The sequence below is a fragment of the Nyctereutes procyonoides genome, unplaced genomic scaffold, assembly GCF_905146905.1.
Source record: "Nyctereutes procyonoides isolate TBG_1078 unplaced genomic scaffold, NYPRO_anot_genome, whole genome shotgun sequence".
NCBI classification, from domain to species: Eukaryota; Metazoa; Chordata; class Mammalia; order Carnivora; family Canidae; genus Nyctereutes; species Nyctereutes procyonoides.
Genome location: NW_026575155.1, coordinates 12,029,079 through 12,048,382, shown reverse-complemented (window position 1 = coordinate 12,048,382; position 19,304 = coordinate 12,029,079).

Here is a 19,304-nt window from a genome sequence, read left to right as displayed (position 1 = left end):
ACCTAGATGGTGGTAAACTGAATTTTGTCTGAATAGGACCAAAGTGAGGATTGCATGCTTTAGCTTTTCAACATTGATGACACTGATTTTAGAAATGCAGTGACTTTACTGGGCTTCCCAGTGTTCTTGCTCTGGAGACCACTTTTCCCATCTGCAAATGTGATCTAAGTTCCCACAACTTGTGGGATGAGGAGTTTGAGTCTGGACTCAACCTCTGGTTGGCTGTATGACTTTGACACATTACTCAAACCTTCTGTACCTTGATTTCCCATTTTGGAACCCAGGGGCGGAATTAATAATGCCTACTCACAAGATCACCATGAGGGTTAAATAAAATCACATACACAAAAAACACAACAGAGCCTGGCCCAAGGTTGGAGCTGTGAATGTATGAACTATTATTTTTATTCTCTAAAATAGTGAACATTGGGCATTCCCTGAGTGCAGGGGAGATGTTAAGCCAACTATAGGTATTGCTCAATCCAATCCCCATAATAGTCCTAAAAAGATAGCTCCATAATCCCCATTTTAGAGATGAGGGGATGAGGTTTGGGAGATATTTAAAATTCCCATGGCCACACTGGACCGAAGTCTATCTGGTTCTAAAAGTGAAGCTTGTAATCACTTTGTTATATTTCTCTAGTCACAAAACTCTGAGGGTATCTGCCTGGTAACCTTTCCTATATCTACAGCGATGCAGACACACACATTAGCCAATATTATAGTTAAGCTGTTTATTGCACAGTTCAGTTCATATCTCTACTTGTCCTCGTATACCATCATGCTCATAAGAACTTTTCTCTTTGGGTCCTGAGAAGCAGATTTCTACCCTCTTGTTTATTTCAAGCTTTATAGAATTTAGGTGATAGAACGGATCTCCTTGTCACAAAATCAAGAGCTTACCACCCTTAAAACGATGAAAATAACTTAGTTCTGCAATAATTTCCGGGCAGCTTCAGATTAAATTTCTTTCAATCTGCTTTAAGGTGTAAATATTTCTCCTGGGGAATCACTGAGTTCGGCTTTCTAATTTGATTTGGAAGGAAAGGAAGTGGAATCTGTCTGCCTCATACGGAGCCAGGCGATTCAGTGCACTGGGGAGATGTTCAGATATCTGTGTAGGTGTTTTTAATAAGTTAGTTCACCTAATTCTATTTCCTCTCCACTAAATAAGAAATGCCCTGCCCTAATGGGCTTAATCTTTCTAAATTATTTTCTGGTTTTAATTGTGCTGTTTCCCACAAGCACCTAATTTAATTACAAGATTGTAATGCTTTTCTGTGAAAAGCTTGCTTGCACATTAGGAACACTGGGATTCAAATGGTGGTGGTGGTGTGTGTGGGGGGGTGCTTGTTAGCTTTCTTAGGATGGGGGGGTGCTTGTTAGCTTTCTTAGGATGGGCCAGGAAAATGCTTGAATGCTCGCCTGCCTCAGTGGGTCAGGTCTTTGGGAGGTGAGGAATGTGATGGGGCCTGACCCAGTCAGACGCTCAGAAAGACTCATGACCCCATCCCAGGATGAGTCCGGATGCAGCTGAAGCCTCGCTCTCTGAAGGCTGGGATCAATCCTCCATTGCCAGGAAGCAGCTTCGTTCCAAAATCCATCTGCTTTGGTGGCAATGATAGTGAAGCGGCTGACCTATAACCTTGCAATGGGTTCCGGAAATGTGTGTCCCACCAAACAACTCATGTCCTGGAGTGACATATTGAACAGCTATTTTTGTGACATCTTTAAAAGATGTTATGCTACATGCCAAATAAAGGGAGAAACAGAAGGAAAAGAAGCAAATTCTTGCTGTGGGGGGAAGATGGATCTTTTTGCAGTGGGGGGGTTTTAGCTATAGGAACCTCACTCTCAAGGCACTTCCAGCCTTCAAGATGCTGCCTGGACACTATATCTGCATGCCCATTTGCCCCAGCTTTTACTTCCCTCCAGGGACAGCAGGGTCCAGAGGAGTGTCCTCCTGGTCCCTTGTCCCCAATTGTGGGCTGCACAGAGCTTATAGGAGTCCAGAACCACCAGGGAGTCAAAGCAGGTGCTAATGAGGATGCCATTGGTGGCCAATTGTGGCTGGTTCCTGGGACTAAGTACCTTCACTAGGGAATCAGGAAAGGTCCACAACAATAGATAGACAAGCCTCCTCATAGAGTCTGCCCCTATGGGTCTTAGGTTGGCAGGGAGGCAGTGTGAAATAATGCAAACAAGTACCATTTCTATTTTCTTGGTAAAATATTTGCTAAATGGGGAAAAAGGAAACAAAGAAGGACTATTTTTTTACGTGGTTAGTCAATCAGACTGATTTAATTGGGTAAATGAATGGCCTAACAGCAGTGCCAAGGACAGAACCCAGTGTTGAACTGGGCCTAGTTCTGAGTCCAAAGCTCTGGCTTTCCATCGGACCATCGTGCCTATTATGGACTGAATCGTGTTCCTCTCAAAATTCCTTTGTTGAAGCCCTAACCTCCAACTTGATTGTATTAGGGCCTTCAGGGAGGTAAGTAAGGTCAAATGAGGTCACTGGGGTGAGATCCTAATCCAATAGGACTGGTGTCCTTAAAGAGAAAGAAGAGCTCTGAAAGAGAGAGAGATCACTCTGTGCACATATGGATGAAATGCCACGTGAGGAATTTGCCAGGACCTTGATCTTAAACTTTTAGCCTCCAGAACTAAGATGGAATAAATAAATATCTGTTGTATAAGCCCCTCAGTCCCTGGTATTGTGTTATGGCAGCCTGAACCGGCTAACAGAAGCCCGAGGCAGAGATGGTCCTCAGGGGTGGGTGGTGGATGGGGGAGCCCTGGAAGGCTGAGGGCTGAGGGGAAGAGCAATGCATGGATCTTGGGGACCAGAAGGAACGACTGGGGAGGGAGGAAGTCCAAGGCTGTGTTAAATGCCCTTCCAGAACTTTGCTCATAAAGAGGGAGAGAAACAAAAGCAATGCAAGGCCAATCCAGGCGGAGAAAGGTTGTGGACCTCTAGCAATGTTTGGGAATAGAATGGAGAATGTCAGCACCACGGCCTAAACATGACTCATCTCTTTCTGTCCCTGGTTCCTCAACTGTAAGATGTGCTGGTCCTCGAAACTCCCCCAGGGAATGTCATGAGTCTTAAATGAAGTGATATTTGTAAGGAACTTAGTACATATTTCTTCAGTAAAACAGAAACTAACATTTACTGAACATTTCCTATGCGCAGGCACCATTTTGGAAGTCATGTCCCACCGCAGTGTGTGCAGCAGCACAGGGTTCCTGCTGGAATCAGTGACGTGTGTAGGTGACACGCAAGACAGGGCACAGGTATGATGACGACGCAGCCTCCAGCCTTCTGCGTTAGCTTCTCACTAAAGGCTTTCTGCTTCAGCAACCTGAGGCAAGGAAGGTCCACATCGGACACACTGATTAAATATTGAGTCCACTGACAAGAAGACAAATGGCAATCAATACTTTTGGTTTCGTAGGATGAAGACGATGAACTGATATTGTGTATTTGGTCTTTCAAACCAATATAATTAGGCATCAAATCTCCAAGTAGGAAAATCAAGAGGCTTTGTTTACTGGCAAGTCCTGTGGTCAAGAAATCAACTTAATTTTCCCTAATCCCCTATTGCCAAATCTCTCCATACAACACGCTCTGGGACATCTCTCAAAATACCCACTGTCCACACTTGGGGAAATACTGCCCTTTATAAACCCAACAATTCAGGGGAAGTTGACAACTGATTTCCCTAAAGCTCTCGTAATCAGAGGAGAGCTTGGAGCCACATTCTTTTTTTACATAAATGAGGCAGGGCAGCTGGGAAAGATCCTCCCTTTCCCCTTCCTCCCCGCAGCTTCCTCAAGTGACTGCTACCTTGAGTTTATATTGTGGAGGCCAAACCTTCAGCGTTACAATGAAAGATGAGACTTAAAGCACAAGTGGCTGACGTGGCAGGGAAGGTGACAGATATCACAGATAGAGCAGCCCTCGGAATGAACCCACACTTGCTGTCTGGTGTCCGAGCCGCGGCAGGCCTTGGCCCTGCCTGCCCGGGGATGTCACCTGTGTCCCGTCCTAGTCTGAGACTCCCCTGGTTTTCTGTGGCCCTGGGCCTGCACTCTGACCCCCCAATGTGGGCTCCTCCCCATCTCAGACGGCTGCTCCCCTTCCCCTCCCTTTGAGGCCACTCTTCACACATTCCCAATGCATTCCCTTTTCCTCCTTGGGGCCCCCCAAATGTGAAAGCACTCTATTAATTTGGTTGTTCCCTTGCCTTCCTGACTGTTTCCTGCTTCAGAGTCCCCTCCATGGGGGCAGGGCTTAGCTCTGCTTTGTCCCCTGCTGGAGAATCAGGCCACACAGCACCAGTCACATAACAAATAGGCTTGGAAATATTTGGCGGTTGATCAGATGGTTGACCAACCTTCATCACATTGCTGGGAGGAGTCATCTCATGATGGTCATCACTCATTCCCCATCCTCATCGTCTTTGTGGATCAATGTTGGTTCTTTCTCCTGTGGCCAGGAGACTCTAAGGAGGTGCTGAAAATGCTAGAGGGAAGTAGAGCTGTTAGGGACTGGGGGCTTGGAGTCTCACCCCTCAGAGAGGGTGTGTTGGCCCAGGATGATCTAGGAAAGCCCTGAGCAGAGGCATCCAGGGTTTCTGGCTCAGTTCCTAGGGTGGAAATGAAGCAGGTCTTTCCTGGCATCTGGCACACTCAGGGGAGAAAAGCAGCCTTCCTGGCCTCCTGACATCATCCCATTGTTCTAGAACCACAACGTGAGGACAAGAAGGAGCCCCTGGGAGACTGTGGCTCAACTGGTCTCTCTCTCAGGTGTGGACTAGAAGCCTGAGAGGTGAAAAGTGTTCCTTCCTCCTTATCACCCAGTGTGGGAAGCATTGGTCACGGGCCACCTTGAGCGTTGAGAGTCCAGGTCCCAGCAGCCTGTGATTCATCGTTTCTTGGGGTCTAGACTCACTTTCTAAAAACTCTTTCGTAGACACAAATTGCCCTCAAGTTCGTTGCAGTTTTCATGTTACATCTGAAAAGAAAAAGAAAGAAAAGACTTCATCACGCACAATCATTTTTGATCTGCAGAACAGGCGTATTTTACAATGTATGTGGGAGGACCCTTCTGTGCAGGCTGCTTACAAGAGAGAAGGCAATTGTTCTCCTCCCATACTTCCTGGTAAGGCTGGGAGACAAAAGCCACCCCTTGGTGTCATTTTAAAGGCTACAGGGAAGTCAATTTTAAGGGAAAGAAACCTTTCATTGATGCAAATGGAATGAACTCCAATGGTTTCCTTTTAGAAACCACTATAATATGCAGTTGCAGGATGGCCAGTGTAATTTGATTAAATAAATAGGCAAACAGGAAGAAGAAAGCCAAGAGGGCACGGTTTTATGTCAAGGTCCTATTTGAGTCAATGAGGGTATGTCCTGCTTTCAAAGACATGCTCAAGCTTTAATTCTCAAAAATTCCTTGCTTGAGGGATGCTGTTTATTTTAGGTTTACTGCTGGCACACTAACTGGGCAAGGCTTTCCCAGAACCTTCCATAAACTCAGTTGCTAGGCTCCACCTCCCAAAACATCATGCAAGCCCTTGTTCATCTTTTTCATGGTCCACCAAGACTTTCAAGGGGAATTCTTCATGTTCCTTGTTTACTTCTTTGAAGGGAAATATGGTCCAGGGTTGATGTTGGATGGCTCAACATATCCCTGATGGCCTCTTTTCTGAAAGCCAAACATCTGTAGACTTTTTTTTTTAAACAACCTCAGACTCCTGGACTGAGCAGATATTTCAAAAACGGTTTGCCAAATGCTTTTAAATCTTAGAACTGTGGCTGGGGCAGTGGAAGACATCCAGTAGATATCTGTTGAATGGAAACACTAGAATATCAGTTATTGGAGGTCTATGACCATGGCCATTGTAACCTGCCATCATACCAGGGTCTCAGAGCAGCAACCCCTTTTTTAAAGGACAGAGGTGTGCTGCATTTAAGAAATAAATCAGAAAGTATTTTTTAAAGATTTTATTTATTTATTCATGAGAGACACAGAGAAAGAGAGAGAGAGAGGCAGAGACACAGGCAGAGGGAGAAGCAGGCTCCATGCAGAGAGCCCGACGTGGAACTCGATCCCAGGACCCCAGGATCACGCCCCAGGCCGAAGGCGGCATTAAACCGCTAAGCCACTGAGGCTGCCCCCTAAACCAGGAAGTATTTTTTAAACGAAGAAGAAATATATTGTTTTTCGCCTTTCTGTTTTCAAATCCTTAACGTTGGTGCTCAAAGAAGATGCAAAACAAAATCAAGTGTAGAATTTTATGAAGACTTCTGATTCTTACATAAGTGGGAGTCAGTCCCCACTTCCTGCTCAGTCGCTAATTGTCTTCTCTAGATCCAAATGGCAGAAAAATATTCCAAGATATCCCCTGCTCAAATATGGTTTTATTTTTCATTTTTTAAAAAAGTTTTAAAAAATTTATTCATGAAAGACACACACACACAGAGGCAGAGACACAGGCAGAGGGAGAAGCAGGCTCCCTGTGGGGATCCCAATGCAGGACTCATCCCAGGATCCTGGGATCATGCCCTGAAACAAAAGCAGATGCTCATCCACAGAGCCACCCAGATGCCCCTCAAATACGCTTTTAAAAGTAGATTTAATAATATAGTAGTTAAGTTTATTTAGAGGGGGAATTTGGATTTGTATTTCTAAAAAGGCATTTTCAACAGGGATATTTGAAGGAAAGAGTATTTTATTTTTTTATTTTTTGAGAAAGAGTATTTTAGAAAAGTCAAAATAAGCTGTACAAATCTAGTATCTTTCAGATCCTATCTGGGGCTATATAGAGACTAAATCCATACTATGTATGAGGAATGTATTCTCATGTGAACACCATATTTTGTCAAATTATTTATATGACAACATTAAATTCTTTTTTAAAAAGATTTTATTTATTTGAGAGAGAGAAAGAGAGAGAGGATGCACTGCGGGGAGGCTCGGCAGAGGGAGAGAGAGAGAGAGAGAGAGAGAAGCAGAGTCCTTGCTCAGCAGGGAGCCTGATGTGGGGCTCCATCCCAGGACCCTGGGATCATGACCTGAACCGGAGGCAGACGCTTAACCCACTGAGCCACGTAGACACCCCGACAACGTTAAATTCTTTAAAAAATGACCTTCCCCCCTGATTTCAAGGTGATATATACACAAGGAGACAGGGTACCCTGATGATTAAGGATGTTCTGCAGCCAGAATCCCCTGTTAGGATCCCATCTCCCCCAGTGACTAGGGGTGTGGCCGTGAGCCAGTGAGTTATTCTCACTCTTCCTTGTTTTCTCGTCTGTAAAATGGGAACACTAGTGCCATGTAAGTAAAAATGGCTTTTGTGGGGAATAAATGTTTAAACGCTTTGAGCTGTGCTTTGTACAAAGTAAGTGCTCAACTAATCTTGCCGCAGTTTGGTGAGCTGGAAAGGTCTGGAAAAGAAAATAAAAGTCTCCCATTTTCCAACACATTCCACCTTTTCTTTTCCTACCCATTTTATGACCTGTTTTGAGAGTGTACCGTTTATAGAAAGGTTCCTACCTTTGCCTCACTTAACCATCAGGAACATTTATTTATATTATTTAAATTATTTGTCAACTCTCTGTGCCCCTCCCATAATTATCTTATTTCCCGATTTTTAGATACTTACCCTGTTTCTAAAGACATCAAAACCCTTAAAAAAAAAAAAAAAAAGAAAAAACTTAGTTCTACCCTCATTCTATGGAGCTGCCTCTAAACCAGAGAGCCCTTTCCCCCTCTCTGCTAATAAAATCACATGCATTTCTGAAACCCTACAGCGCATGATGTGTTAGATGCAGGACTGTTAAAACACAATGGTAACGACGCCTTTTTATCAGGGTGTTGGGAAAGAGTGATGAGGGCTGAGGAATAATAGCAAGGTAAATATACGGAGCACTTTTCACGTTCTCAGGGCAGAACCGACCTCCCCCACGTTGCACACGTTAACTCACCCGGCGCAGCCACCTGAAGAGGTGCTTCTCTTTTCATGCCTATTGAACAGATCAGAAAACTGAGACACTGAAGTGGTAATGACTTGCCCATGGTCACTAGTCTAGCAATTTGCAGAGAGGGGGTTTGAACCCAGGAAATTACTTCCTGATTGCTTCACCTACCCAGTCTTCTTCTGCAGGCCCTTCATTCTGGGTGTTTAATCGGGAATGCTCTCCTGCTGCTCTCCTTTCTTTGCTCTTTATTGGGAAGACAATGGAAAGGTCAAGCAAATGGTGGTCAGTGGATAGTTTTTCGGAATACAGAGCTTGGATGGGCTTTCCCATAATGGACTAGTTAGGCATTTGGTTTTCTGCTCTCTCATTTAGAGCCGGAGCCAAGTATCAGTGGGTTGCTTCCCATCCTATTTTAAAGTGGGTTAAGGTATAACTTTGGAGAGCAGGACTACATTTTTTTTTTTTTTCAAATAAGCACTGCTTTTTTTTTTTTTTTTTTTTTTTTTTTTTTTTTACAGAACAAAGGTCTACCTTGCCAAAGCGCACATCTGTTGGGAAGGATGCGTGCAGCTGGAAAAAAGAGAAGAACACTCACTGTCTTTTCTGCGTAGGTGTTTTCCAATCAGCCATCCAGGACACAGCTGAGCCACTACTTCCCTTTCCCCCTATTTTGTCCAAATTGCGCGAATAATAGATAAGGATCCGACATCTCCATACACACTCTCAGGGCCATAAGAGAGCTGAGTGAGGGGAGAGAAGCCACGTGCATATATAGTCAAGGGGAAAGAAAGGAGCACCGTGTGCCATCCTATAGGTCGTGGGGGCTCCCAAAGCAGAGAGCCTGTCATGAAGTTCACAGGGAACTGTCCACAAACTGGTACAAAATAAAACAGAAAAATAGGCAATGGCGTGCCAGATGATCAGGCTCTTTTTCCCACTTCAGTCTGTCTTGAACTTGACCTGAACATGACTGGAAGAGGGGTGTGCTATTCTGCTGCATTTGATACGTGGCTCAGCCTTGCACCAACATGACTGCCCTGGCAGATGCTGGCTTTTTGCTCATTCTTTTCTTTGAGCACCATTGTGAGCCACAGTCCTTGTCATTCCCCCAAACCAAATGAGGTTTTTTATAACGGTGACTCCTATGAGAAGTTATTTAGAAATTGGAAATGAACCCAAAGGTGTACCTCTCTAGAGAGTTTAATTCTTACAAAGGGCAGGGATCCAGAATACATCTTGTCTTATTGAAAAGAGGAAGCACTTGCCTTTAATTTCGGGTTCACAGAACACTTCCTTTTAGAAGTCTCTTTTTGAAAAATATGCAGACTTAAGCAAAATGTACGTAGCCTGGCTTTCAGAACTTCCTTCCTGAAATTGAACTTTTGCCTACGTGGTTTTATTTTATTTTATTATCTTATCTTATATCTCATTTTATTTATTTTATCTTATATCTCATTTTATTTATTTATTTATTTAATCTTCTCTTTTATTTTATTTTAATTATTTTATTTTATATTTTATTTTATCATTTTATATTTTATCTTATCTATCTTATTTTATTTTACTTTATTTTATTTATTTATTTTATTAATTTTTTCGGGTTTATTTAAATAGAGACGATAATTACCTGTATTTAAACAGTGATTGGAAGGACCAGATGATCTTTCACTACGAAAAGCCAACTTAGTGAAATAAGTCAATCGGAGAAGGACAAACATTATATGGTCTCATTCATTTGGGGAATATAAATAATAGTGAAAGGGAATAGAGGGGAAGGACGAAGAAATGGGTAGGAAATATCAGAAAGGGAGACAGAACATAAGGCCTCCTAACTCTGGGAAACGAACTAGGGGTGGTGGAAGGGGAGGAGGGCAGGGGGTGAGGGTGAATGGGTGACGGGCACTGAGGGGGCACTTGACGGGATGAGCACTGGGTGTTATTCTGTATGTTGGCAAATTGAACACCAATAAAAAATAAATTTATTGTAAAAAAAAGGATGTATGAGGAGGCTGAGTGTATTCAATAAAACATTTTGGTCCCTTGGGAAAAAAAAAAAAAGAAAAGAAAAGCCAACCGTAATTTTGTGCAGTAATAGGACACCAGGAAAAACCATTCACCTTGGATTCGTTTGCATATGGAAGGAGAACTAGTGGGACTTGAAAAGGCTGCTTTTCAATCTTTAAAAAATCAGTTTTTAAATCGGAAAGGACCTGCGGGGTTCAGGCTGAAAGGTTGAATCTAAATGAGGCTGGGGTTCGGGTTTTCGGACCGGGCCTCAGCCTGCACGCTGGGCCGGACCCTGGCCCGCGCCCCCCGGGGCCCCCGGGGCACCTGCGTCCCCTCCCGCCCAGCCGGCGCTGCACCTGCCGCGGGTCTCTATCCCGGGCGCCCGCGCATCCCGAGGCCGGGCGGCTCCCGGCGGCGCCCCACGCCTGTCGGCCGCTTCTGTGTGCCGGGCCCAGTCTCCTCCGCGGCGCAGACTCACCTGGCGGCTTCCAGATGCTTCGTCCCCAGCACCGTGATCCGGAGCCTGTGTCAAGTCCCCTCTCTGAGCCACCTGCTTGGAGATGCGGCGTGCGGGACCCGGGAGCGGCACCACTTGCCTCGAGCGCCACCGCCTGGCCAACACGGGAACGACCTCGGCCGGTCGGGGAGCGGCGTCTGGAAACCGGCCAGGTGCAACGTTGAGTTTCTGCACAATCCCCACCCTTACCCGTTTTCTGTAAAGTGGCTGCGATGGATGGTCTCGCTTACCGATGCAGGCATTTTTCTTGTGAATAAATAGACACGTTCCTCTCGCAATAACTTGGATCTAGGGAAATTGAGAGGGGGAACCATCCTGTACCCGCAACCAAAAAATAAATCCTATACATTGCATTCTTTATAAATGCGTTGGATATGATACACTTTGCTGATATAAAAACACAAGAGCAGGACTGTGAGGGAAACACTCTTTCCTTGCTTTTTTTCTTTTTTTTTTCCAGCATTCTGTCTATGGCAGGATCCGTTTAAAGTTGAAAGAGCTCATCCCTGCATGAAATCTTGGCATCCTGGCCCCTCCATGGCTCAGGTACAGCCTAGAGTCTATGGGCTGGAGCTCAGAATAGATGGGATTGGAAGGTTCTTTTTTTTTTTTTTTAAAGATTTTGTTTATTTACGAGAGACAGAGGGAGAGGCAGAGACACAGGCAGAAGGAGAAGCAGGTTCCATGCTGGGAGCCTGATGTGGGACTGGGATCCCCGGGATCACACCCTGAGCCAAAGGCAGACGCTCAACCGCTGAGCCACCCAGTTGTCCCATGGAAGGTTCTTAAAAGCATGTGTTCACTCCAGTGCAGGTGTGTGTGTGTGTGTGTACAGGCATACCTGCTATGTGAGCCGACCACCTGGGGTGTTCAAAGAAAAAAATAAGAGTTCTGTTCATACTTATTTTAAATCTCAAGCTTCAACATTTTTATTTTGCACATACAGTTATGAGAACAGTTGTATATCATTTACAAGGGAGTATTTTGAAAAGTATTGAGAGTGTGGGTTAAGAAATATTTTACTGATAGAAGTTCATGACCAAACCCCACAGGTCTGAAGCTGCATTAAAGTTAAGGATATTCTCAATACTGTCCTAACTGGCACTTGAAGGTGACATAACAGACCTGCAGGCAACTGGAATGAGGCCTGGCTGGTGGGTAATTAGCCAGCCTCTTCCTCTGGGTGGGGAGACCAGCAGGAGGTTTAGACTCAGAAAGGGGGTCTCAGGGCTGCCTCTGTCAGTCTCATTATATAAAACCAGAGTAAACCTCTTCACATCTGGGGGAGGTTTTCTTTTGCTGGAGAAATGGGTAAAGAGGATCAACCAGGTGTTGGACACCAGGTGGGGTGGGTGTATTGAGGATAACATGTGAACAGGACATTGGGCTCATCTAGGGTGTTTGCAATGGAGATCACATTTCATTTGAACTGAAAAATTATATAAAATTTAAAAACATAAGATTAAAAATAAATTTTATACACATGATTAAAAATAAAAGATCTAATATACCTAGGAAAAGATGAATTCTAGAGACCTCTCCAGGCTCTTCAAGACCATGTGTTTGCTTATGGAATTTTGGTGCTCTTTTAAAATTTTTATTTATTTATTTATATATATATTTATTTATTTATTTATTTAATCTTTTAAAATTTTTTCACAAGACAAAACAATTGGTGCCCTTATTGAGATTAAAATCAAATTAAAAAAGAATGAAACTTACATTATAAAATCTGTATTATAAATCAAATCAAGGGCTGCCTAGGTGGCTTGGCGGTTGAGCATCTCTGGGCCTTTGACCCAGGATGTGATTCCAGAGTTCTGGGATCGAGTCCCACGTCAGGATCCCTGCAAGGAGCCTGCCTGTGTCTCTACCTTCTCTCTGTGTCTCTCATGAATGAATAAATAAAATCTTTAAAAAATTAAATTAAATTAAAAAAGGATGGAATCTTAAATCTGTATTATATCTACCTTTTTTCAAAGTGGATGGAGAAAGTACAATTAATGAATCATGGGCTAAGTTGCTATTTTTTAATGATTATTTTTGATAAGTCTTTGGAAAATGAAACCAGAAACTCCAGTTTCTAAAAGGACGAGTGGGGAATATTTTACTCTGCAGCCCTGGCTTTGGAATGGTGACATAAATACGAGTGACAGCTTTAACTCAGATCTAAAGCTAGTTACGTTCCTACTGATGTGACCCAAATCACTGCAGACAACAGAAATCTTGTCTTGTTTTAGAGGAAGACCAGAGACAAAGACCTGTATTTTTGGTTTACCTATGACTTGCTGACAGCTGTCAAATTTATTATTATTTTTATTTTAGATTTAAAAACAGAGGCCTTCCTTTGAACAGCTTCAGGCCAGAACATTTTATTGGTGTTGGATCTTGTCTGCAGTGAATAGCAAATTCCTCATCACATGGGTCATTTGGTGACTGTGTGGTTGAGAGAAATCATAATTTGACCATGATTTGGAAATGTTCTGGCAGTTTCCAAGAGGTGTAGTTTCTGGAATCACTGAAGATGCAGTATGTTGTGTTGCTTTGCAAGAGAGTCTGTGGGTGGCCGGGAGCTGGGAGGTGGGGAGGTGACATCCCAGGCTGGAGTATCTCTGCCAGGTGGGTGTCACCTGGCTCTTGATCTGTCTTCTCCTATTTCTGAGGAGCTGTCATTTTTTGTTGTCGCTAATCTTGGGCATGACATCCAGCTGATCTGGGCCTTCTTTCCTCAACTGTAAAATCAGGATTTTGAGTGCATTGGGAGGGCAGCACGATTGAGCCAAGAAACCTCTAGCAGTGGAGTTCTGGGGCTTTATCTACCCTGGTGGGAGTAAATATTAGCTAAACCTTTTGGGAGCAGCGTTTGGAAGCATGAATCACACGGTTTATTAGCTACATGAATGCTCTCTGACCCAGCCATTCTTCCCATAGGAAAAGGTCCTAAGGATATTTCCAGTGATGGAGACAGATTTATGCACATCACATGTACTCCAAAAAATTTTGAGACAAGCTAGATGTTTGAGAGTAAGAGCATTTCTAAATAAATTAAGGCAGTTTTTCAACGGAGTATTATGCAGACATTACAGGCCATGTTTTCAAAGGATATTCGCACAACAAGTGTTCACGATATAATTTTAAAATTGTAAAAAGTAAAGCAAAATGTCTACAATGCATGATACCAATTTTGCGTTAAGTATTTGAGACATACATTTGCATGAAGAAAGTCTAGTAAAAACAACCACATGTGAACAGTGTTCCTAGGTGATTTAAAACTCTTTATATTTTTTCCTGAGCTTCCAAATTTCCCACAATAAATATGTATTTTTTTCTTATAGTTGGGAGAAACAAAGTGAAATTCCAAACATGGAACAAAACGTAGAGTTTGTGGTCTGATCAGGTTTTTGCCTCGTGTTAGATTACAGGCATTTCTGGGACTCGAGGAGAAAAGGAAAGTACTATATACCGTGGACTCCAGAACTAGACTCCTGAGTGACACCTTAGTTTCTCTGCCTCAGTTTCTTCCACTGTGAAGGTAGGATAGTAAGAGTACATGTCCAGAGAGTTAATAGTCAGCATATAGAAGTCTTGACCCATTGAAAGCACTGTTAGCTATTATCATTCTCTGTTAAATGGAAAAACTAATACTAATTCGTCCGATGTTTCCTGAGCACCTACTTTGTGCCAGGCACAGTCTGTACTGGGCGTGCTGCAGTACAGAAGTGATCAGTGCGAATAATGTCTCTACTCTCATGGAGCTGTGCATTAGTGGGAAAACTGACAGCAATTAAACTTGGGGATTAAAGTCTTAAGAGGAAAAATGAAAGAAAAGATGGGAAGGTGGGCTTGTTAGAGTTGTTTTGGATAAAGTAACATTTGAGTGGACACCTGCGTGTGGAAGTGAGCCAACCCAGCTGCGTGGAAGAAGAATATCATGCTGGAGTGAAGTCAGTGCAAGGGCCCTGAGGTAGGCCTGGCTCACTTAAGGAACAGTAAGGAAGCTCTACAAGGTTGGATAATCCCAGAAACAGATTCTGAGACAAGGATTCCAGTGCAGGTTGACTACTTGGGAAGAGATCCAGGAAGCCCAGGCAAAGGAGTGACGAAGTGAGGGAGGGAGGAGGAGGGAGCCCATGCCAGGGGAACTAGTGAGCGAGCTCTCACTGTGGACCACTGTGCTGCGATGCTACTCAGGACCACAGGGAGTGTGTCTAAGAAGCCTCACTGTTGTTATCCTGGCGGGGAGGAAAGTGGGGTGTCAACCCTCCCAGTCTGGTCCATCACTAGATGGGAGCTGCTTTCCAGCACAGTGGCTTTCTATGAGTGTGCGCCCCATGCACCAGGGAAGGTGCTCAAGCCAGGAGTGACCCCAGGTGGAGGGAAGGTGAGTGCTGAGGAGACGGGACTGGGCTCTGGCTGCACCTACTACAAAAGCCAACATGGTGAGAGTGGGACAAGCAAGGGGGCCTTTGGTAGGGCTTAATTCAAATCCCCTGTAAGTTCTATTCTGGGGGATATGGGAATCATGGTATGATCTCACTTGTTCTGGAAGTCTCTGGCTATGGTGTGGAGACTGGCATGTCTGACGGTCAGAGGAGAGGCAGGAGGATGCTCAGGATGCCATAGTCAGAGCTCAGGGATGATGGTGGCTGGAAGCCAGGGGAGAGCCATGAAATATATTTTTGGATTCTGGAGACATTTTAAAGGAAGAGCCAAGGGAATTTGCTGATGGATTGGATGCAAGAAGTGAAAGAAAAGGAGGAATGAGGACACTACAAGATTTTGACCTGAGCAACTGGTAGATCAGAGTTGCCATTTTTCAAGGTGGTGAAGATGGTGAGGGCAGTGATAGTGTTGGACTCTTGGCTTCCACAGTCAGTGAGCCAGTTCCTCAGAATAAATCCCTATCTCTCCCTATCTATCATCTATCAACTATCACCTATGGATTATCATCTATAGATCATCTATCTATCTATCTATCTATCTATCCATCCATCCAACCATCTATCAAGAGAGTCTATTGTTTCTGTTTCTCTGGAGGGAGCCCTAACATAGAAGCCCAGCATTTTGTATTTTAAACAAAATCTTTTAACCCTGACTGCCAGCATTTTGCTTATACAGTTCCCTAAAAAAATGTGTGTTTTTTACATATTTGGTTCCAGTCCACTCCATGTATCAAAAGCCACACTCGTACCTCATTTTGAAATATTCCTCTCTCACTGGACTCCCTGCTGTTGTAGGCATATCAGGCTACTCTCACATCTCACCCTTATGGTTCCTTAAAGTCTTTATGTTCAACTGAAAGAGCACACTCCGGCCCACACACTCTACCCCACATTAGTTCTTCCAATGATCTTATGGCCAGAAGCTGGATTTGGTCTCTACTCTGAGGCCAGGTCATGGTGGAAGTGCTCTGGAACTGATCACTGTCTCCCAACTGTATCCTAATTTGAAAACATTTTGCTGATAGGAAAGGCTAGAAAGGAGAAACAGTTCTATTTTCTAACTCATCAAGTTCTAAAGTCTTGTATTTCCTCCAAGTTCTGCTTGCAGACTTGGCCATTTCTTTTCTGAGCCCTTCTCTTTCCTGAAGTACTTTTCATCATATGTTGCTAAAAAACACTATTGGTATTTTGCCTGGAGATCTCTGCCTAGATTCATATGTTCTTTAGGTACATTTTCTATGTCTTATTCGTAACATTGTCCCAGCCTCTTTCTCACCATTTTCTCAGCTTCCTTAAGTTTCTAAATTTCCTGCCATTGATTCCCCAAGGCAACTCAACATATCTTGGGGTTTTAGTAGAAAAACACTCCACTTCTGGTGCCAATTTCAGTTTTGATTTCTTGTGGCCAAAGCAAAGCTGTGTAAGACACAATCACAAGATCTTGGTGGCATACAATGATAAGCATTTATTTAACTCATGTAGCCAGGAGATGGTTGCCGTCAGCCAACTCAGGCTGAGTTTGTCAAGGCTGATCTGATGAATTTGGGCCAGGTCTATCCACACCTCTGGGGTTCAGCTAGTGATTAGGCCACCTATGATTGGCTCCGCTGGGGGTGGTTCATCTCTGCTCAATATGTCCCTCATCCTCCCTCAGGGCCAACAGTCCAGCCTAATGGTCTGAAGTCTTGTGCCAATGACAGAGGCAAAGAGGATGAGTGGAAACATATGAAGACTCTTCAGACCTAGGCGCAGAACTGGCTCACCATCTCTTGCCGCATTCTGCTGGCTAAAGCAAGGCACACAAATAAAGCCAAGTGCTGGGAAATATTCTTCATCCTTCTCATAAAAGTGGAGAGTGACTCTTTCTGATCAATAATCTAATTAATCTACTCTCCAATCATTCTAATGATGATATGTTTCTATAAAATGGCTCATTGAAACCTACAGTTGAATGATCCTGTCTGGTTCTTAGTTGGAGTTAGCTAAAAGAGAAGTTTGTGATATTTGAAAGCCTGCAACGTGGTGGCTGTTACTTTCTGAAGATCTTCGGGTCCTCTAGATATGGTAGTGGATAGACATGGAGGTCATAGGGGCTTTAACTCATCTCCTCCCTTCCTTCTCCACTCCTCCAATCCTGACCAATGGCCTTCTTGGGGCTCTTGGCTGTATGCTTTCAGAGACGACAGCTACAAAGAATCAGGAGTGTTCCTGTCCCCAAACTCTACCTTTGTGGTCTCATTTTGGCAACTAGATGTGCTTGGCTCCCAAGCTGATGGGTTGGGGTCTCCAACACTGATCCTCCTCCTACTTCTAGACTTCAGCTTCCTTAGTAACTCTCAGAATTCTAGAAGCTCTAATTCCTATAATTACTTTCTCTTGTAATGCCCACAGTTAACTTGCTTCCTTGCCTGAGTACTACCTAACAGTCCCCAAGCTGCCCAAAGCCCTCTGCTTCCTGCATTACTGGACCCAACAGTGGAATCAGGTCCTTATTCTGCCTTTTACCTTCCCTATACCTCAACACCTAGCCCTTTACCTCCTCTACTTTTTCTGAGACAGTCCTTGTTCCACATCCCTTTAAATAGGCTCTTTCTCTCTACCTCCTATGGTTTATCCAGCCAAAATAATACAAGGTAGTGGATCCCAAAGGGTTGCTAGGCCACTTCATCATTATACAACTGCACCATTCAGCAGGAACTCTGGGTACAGGACAACCTAGAGCTGGGACACTAACCATGTGTGTTTCCGTCTCTGTAACAGTCACTAGAAAGCCATTAAGGCAGCATTTGGGCATAAATTAGCCAGCATTTAGGCATAAATTAGGCAGCATTTAGGCAGCATAAGGTCCTCTGTGGTAAAAGTGGATTTTGATTCCTCTGAAGCTGGGCTAGATCAGCATTGTGCTTTTAAGCTTCTTGACCTGAATGAGATTTGCTATTCCTTTGGGAAAAATAGGGAGGTTTTGCCACAAATAGATGAGACCATAAAATCCAGGTGCTTTAAAAACAAATCAGTCTATTAGAACTTAAATTTCTAAGTAAAAATGAACCACTTCTAAGTCGTTATTGTGTGAGTTTACACATTTACTCATATGAAAACTTAAAGTGAGTCTAGATACTTTTTAGACCTTGTTTGGAATATAATAAGTGGTGGCTCATCGTCCCATGGAAGGATGAGCTCAATCTTTCAAGAAAACCAGAAGTCAGTTACCGATTCATTTGATGAATAAGGTGAATTATCAAGGGGAGTGAAACTACTATATAAATAAAAAAAGTGGCTCTGAAAAGCCATGTTAGGTTCTTGAGAGGTACTTTGATCCCTGCATGCTAACCTGGGAAAAGGTCACAGTCTTTTGAAGAGACAGCTTTGAAGATGGATACATTAATTTAAAGGTTAAACCCTGGTGTTTAAAATAAAATAATAACAGTTCACTTTTCCACAAGCTCAAGACATCTATTGTATTTTTATTAGTGGGCATTATTGATTAAAAACCATTATTGGAAATTCTTATAAATTGGACTGATACTTCCTTTACTGGTGAAACAATATACCCAGATAGTGATATGCTGAACTGGAAATGGATGGTTTCTGCTTCTTCTGGCCTTGGAAGTGACTTACGGTTTTGCTGGCTAATCTCTCAACAAGGTTGATTATTGTGTAGCCAGCCTCAATCAGTATATCAATGGGAGTCCAATCAGCAAAACAGGAATGCCTCATAGTTGATATGAAGTTACCTTAGCAGGCACAAAATGGTTAAGTATTGGTGATTTAATATGGTTAACCTCATATTTCCATCAGTTTCCTGCCAAACCCAGTTGGAATGCAGCTGATGGCCCAGGCTGCAGGGCTGAGCATGGAAGGAAGGAAGTGTTCTTGGGCCAGCGGGCTCATGGTCCACTCAGAGGCAGGAAGTGTAGAAGAGATGTCCAAGACATCCCAGCCAGATGAAGACTGCCTAGGCTTGGACAAAAGGAGCTTCTCCCACTCCCAGGTGCACAACCTGATGAAAGCACAACTATAGGCGTATTCCTTTCCTGAATCTGTTCTACGTCCGTAGAGGTCATTCTTCTAAGTCTGGTGGCCATGTGCCCATTGGGGCCACAAGACCCAGGGCAATATAGTGCTGTGTGGACATGATGTTGAGGGTGGACCTTTTGCTATTCCTACACCACTTCTCAGTCATTTGGCATTTCAAATAGAATTCTGAATATTTCTTATGTCTGAGACGCATGACCAAGAGTCTGTTTCTACAGTGTGGTTTGAGGAGGTGTTATGCATGGAAGCGTGTCCACCAATTGAAGCTCTAATCCCCGGTTCCTGTGAAAATGATCTTATTTGGAAGCGTG